General features: G+C 62.3%; 1 pseudogene; it reads left to right on the top strand.

Annotated features, from left to right (window-relative positions):
- Window positions 1-5,000, top strand: part of LOC124773740 — a 7,895-nt pseudogene that overhangs the window by 686 nt on the left and 2,209 nt on the right.

Raw genomic sequence — 5,000 nt, forward strand, 5'->3', positions numbered from 1 at the left:
CGGTTCGCGTCTGTTGGGCAGAGCCCCGGTGTCCTGGCTGGCTGCCCGGCGGTATATCTGGAGGAGTCGATTCGCCCCTTTGGGCGCTCGGGCTCCCGGCAAGCGCGCGCGGTTCTTCCCGGATGACGGACCTACCTGGCCCGGCCCCGGACCCGCGCCGCTGTTGGCTCGGGATGCTCTCGGGCGGAATAATCGCTCCCGTCAGCGGCGCTTCAGCTTTGGACAATTTCACGACCCGTCTTGAAACACGGACCAAGGAGTCTAACATGTGCGCGAGTCATTGGGCTGTACGAAACCTAAAGGCGTAATGAAAGTGAAGGTCTCGCCTTGCGCGGGCCGAGGGAGGATGGGGCTTCCCCGCCCTTCACGGGGCGGCGGCCTCCGCACTCCCGGGGCGTCTCGTCCTCATTGCGAGGTGAGGCGCACCTAGAGCGTACACGTTGGGACCCGAAAGATGGTGAACTATGCCTGGCCAGGACGAAGTCAGGGGAAACCCTGATGGAGGTCCGTAGCGATTCTGACGTGCAAATCGATCGTCGGAGCTGGGTATAGGGGCGAAAGACTAATCGAACCATCTAGTAGCTGGTTCCCTCCGAAGTTTCCCTCAGGATAGCTGGTGCTCGTACGAGTCTCATCCGGTAAAGCGAATGATTAGAGGCCTTGGGGCCGAAACGACCTCAACCTATTCTCAAACTTTAAATGGGTGAGATCTCCGGCTTGCTTGATATGCTGAAGCCGCGAGCAAACGACTCGGATCGGAGTGCCAAGTGGGCCACTTTTGGTAAGCAGAACTGGCGCTGTGGGATGAACCAAACGCCGAGTTAAGGCGCCCGAATCGACGCTCATGGGAAACCATGAAAGGCGTTGGTTGCTTAAGACAGCAGGACGGTGGCCATGGAAGTCGGAATCCGCTAAGGAGTGTGTAACAACTCACCTGCCGAAGCAACTAGCCCTGAAAATGGATGGCGCTGAAGCGTCGTGCCTATACTCGGCCGTCAGTCTGGCAGTCATGGCCGGTCCTTGCGGCCGGCCGCGAAGCCCTGACGAGTAGGAGGGTCGCGGCGGTGGGCGCAGAAGGGTCTGGGCGTGAGCCTGCCTGGAGCCGCCGTCGGTGCAGATCTTGGTGGTAGTAGCAAATACTCCAGCGAGGCCCTGGAGGGCTGACGCGGAGAAGGGTTTCGTGTGAACAGCCGTTGCACACGAGTCAGTCGATCCTAAGCCCTAGGAGAAATCCGATGTTGATGGGGGCCGTCATAGCATGATGCGCTTTGTGCTGGCCCCCGTTGGGCGAAAGGGAATCCGGTTCCTATTCCGGAACCCGGCAGCGGAACCGATACAAGTCGGGCCCCTCTTTTAGAGATGCTCGTCGGGGTAACCCAAAAGGACCCGGAGACGCCGTCGGGAGATCGGGGAAGAGTTTTCTTTTCTGCATGAGCGTTCGAGTTCCCTGGAATCCTCTAGCAGGGAGATAGGGTTTGGAACGCGAAGAGCACCGCAGTTGCGGCGGTGTCCCGATCTTCCCCTCGGACCTTGAAAATCCGGGAGAGGGCCACGTGGAGGTGTCGCGCCGGTTCGTACCCATATCCGCAGCAGGTCTCCAAGGTGAAGAGCCTCTAGTCGATAGAATAATGTAGGTAAGGGAAGTCGGCAAATTGGATCCGTAACTTCGGGATAAGGATTGGCTCTGAGGATCGGGGCGTGTCGGGCTTGGTCGGGAAGTGGGTCAGCGCTAACGTGCCGGGCCTGGGCGAGGTGAGTGCCGTAGGGGTGCCGGTAAGTGCGGGCGTTTAGCGCGGGCGTGGTCTGCTCTCGCCGTTGGTCGGCCTCGTGCTGGTCGGCGGTGCAGGATGCGCGCGCCTGCGCGGCGTTCGCGCCCCGGTGCTTCAACCTGCGTGCAGGATCCGAGCTCGGTCCCGTGCCTTGGCCTCCCACGGATCTTCCTTGCTGCGAGGCCGCGTCCGCCTTAGCGTGCTCCTCCGGGGGCGCGCGGGTGCGCGGATTCTCTTCGGCCGCCATTCAACGATCAACTCAGAACTGGCACGGACTGGGGGAATCCGACTGTCTAATTAAAACAAAGCATTGCGATGGCCCTAGCGGGTGTTGACGCAATGTGATTTCTGCCCAGTGCTCTGAATGTCAACGTGAAGAAATTCAAGCAAGCGCGGGTAAACGGCGGGAGTAACTATGACTCTCTTAAGTAACTATGACTGCGAGGTGCCTTCCTTGGGTTGTAGTTACAGGGAGAGTGATGCGCAATACATGGGCCTAGCCCTCTTAGCCTCTCCTCTCCTGCGGTCTTCTCCCCTTCTCGTGGGCCCGCTGATTTTCGCAGAGTGGAAGACCGCACCAGGGGCTTGGGGGGGTTACCAGCCCCCCCTCGCACTATCCCTTTGTTAGTTGGGGGCAGTATTCAGAGAAAAAGTGGAGGCCCTTCCGCTGAAGGTGCCACCCCAACTTCCCCAGCACCTAGCCGGCCAACCGGCCGTGCCGAAAATTTTGTAACTTTTGCAGCTATGTATACCTGTAGTGAGTGCCACCGCAGCTTCACCACCAAGAACGGTCTCGGGGTCCATCGCCGCCGCCAACACCTTGCGGCCGCCAACGCGGAGATCGTCACGGAGAGGCATCGCGCGAGGTGGACGGAGGAAGAAGTCCTGTCGCTCGCCAAGGCAGAGGCCGAACTGTTCCTCGAGAGGGACGCCCGGTTCTTCTTTGTAAATCAAGAACTCATCAGGATGTTCCCCGACCGAACGCTTGAGGCAATCAAGTGCCGACGGCGGCAAGCTGCCCACAAGCAGCTTGTCCGCCAATTCATGGAGGCGCTTGAGATCGGTCGGGGGGAAGAGCCGGCGTCCCGCCGGGGAGCAGCGAGCCCGCTGCCTGACGCGGGCGAGGCCGCTGCGCCGCCCGTCGACGCAGCCGAGGACTTCGCGGCCGACACCACCGGGCCGCCGCCGGAGGGGCCGACTGACGCCGCCATCTGGGAGCATCTGGCGGGGCTACCCGCTTCCGCCCAGCGTTTCTCTGCCCTGGATCGTGTCATAGGTCTGGGGCGGGGCACGCCGCCCGATGTCATCCTGGGCATGCTCCCGGATGCCCTTGCGTCGGTCGGGTCCAGAGGGGAGAGATCGATCACCAGGACACAGCGGCCGCGCCAACCATCGAAGCGGCCGCCTGCCGCGCCGCCGACGCAGAAGCGCAAGCGGCGCCGCTGGGAGTACGCGAGAACGCAGGATGCCTTCCGACGGTCGCGTGCACGTTGCGTGCGCGGCCTCTTGGATGGCACCCTGCTCCAGCCGCCACCTGCCATCCCTGGTCTGCTGGACTTCTGGGCGGACCTCTTCACCAAGAAGCCCATCTCCACCGCGGGCTTCATTCGTGACCGCCTCCTCCCGCACTCAGAGCCTGTCGCTCTTGAGTGCATATGGGGGCCGGTCACACATGAGGAGGTCGCCGCCGCGTTGCCGCCCAGGGGATCAGCAGCCGGGCCGGACGGCCTTACCCCAGCGGAGTTGCGGCGCCTGCCGCACGAAGTCCTGGTGAAAGTGATGAATCTCTTCCTTCTGGCCCGCGCCCTTCCGGAACGCCTGCTTCGCGCGCGGACGTCCCTTCTCCCGAAAACGGCTGCACCAACATCCCCCGCTGACTTTCGCCCCATTACGGTCTGCTCGGTGTTGGCGCGGACCTTTCACAAGGTTCTCGCGTCACGCCTGATGCGCGCATGTGCTGTGGACGAACGTCAGCGGGCATTCATCCCTCGGGATGGGATGTTGGAAAATACCTTCATCTTGGACACTGCTCTCACCGACGCAGTTCGCTCCTGCCGCTCTGTCTTTGTGGCGTCGATCGACGTATCTAAGGCATTCGATTCGGTAGATCATGCTGCCCTTCGCCCCGTGCTGAAGGCGCATGGCCTGCCGGATTGCTTTGTCGAGTATGTCGAGCGGTGCTACGAGGGCAGCACGACAGTGATAGCGGACGGCGCCGGCGTGGGCGTGTCTGTGCAGCCAGCACGGGGCGTCCGCCAGGGCGATCCCCTCTCCCCCCTCCTGTTCAACTTTGCGGTGGACTACGTTTTAGGCCAACTGCCCTCCCACATCGGAGCTCGGATCCTCGGTCGCAGAGTCAACGCTGCGGCCTTTGCAGATGACGTCTTGCTGTTTGCAGCGACCCCGAGGGGCTTGCAGTCCCTCATCGACGCAGCTACCGCAGCCCTCGCCCACCTGGGGCTGCAGATCAACGCCCGGAAGTGTTTCACCCTCGCCTTAGTCGCGTCAGGGCGCGAGAAGAAGGTGAAGGTGGACAGCAATGTCACCTTCACAGCAGGCAATACCACCATGCCTGCCCTGCGTGTGGGTGAAACCTTCCGGTACCTGGGGCTGCAATTTTCCACGGCGGGTCGCTGTGTCTTCAATCCACGTAGCCACCTGGTGGAGCAGCTTGACGTCATCTCCCGAGCTCCGCTGAAGCCGCAACAGCGCCTCCACGCTCTCACCAACGTACTTCTCCCTGGCCTGTACCACGGGCTGGCCCTCAGCCGCACCCGGGTGGGTGCATTGAAGTCGGCCGACGTTACCATCCGGGCCGCCGTCAGGAGATGGTTCCGCCTTCCGGCGGACACCCCCCTGGGATACTTCCACGCTCCTGTTGCCCAGGGGGGCCTCGGCATTCCATCTTGCCGATGGATGGGTCCGACCCTCCGTCGGTCCCGTCTCCTGGCGCTGAAGAAGATAGGGCCAGCCTGCGACGGTGCAGGCATGGATGAGGTACAGCGTGAGATCGAGGTGCTGGAGCGCCACCTAATGTGGGAGGGCCACCTCCTCAAATCGTCAACGCAGGTTGGGGAAATGTGGGCGGCGCGCCTACACATCGCCATTGACGGTGCGGCACTGTCATCTTCTGCCGCCGTCAGTGGCCAACATCAGTGGGTCGCCGACACCAGTCGCCTGCTATCTGGGCGTGAATACATCGACGCCCTCCGCGCCCGCATCAACGCCTTC

The sequence above is a fragment of the Schistocerca piceifrons genome, unplaced genomic scaffold (genome assembly GCF_021461385.2).
Source record: "Schistocerca piceifrons isolate TAMUIC-IGC-003096 unplaced genomic scaffold, iqSchPice1.1 HiC_scaffold_954, whole genome shotgun sequence".
Classification (NCBI taxonomy): Eukaryota; Metazoa; Arthropoda; class Insecta; order Orthoptera; family Acrididae; genus Schistocerca; species Schistocerca piceifrons.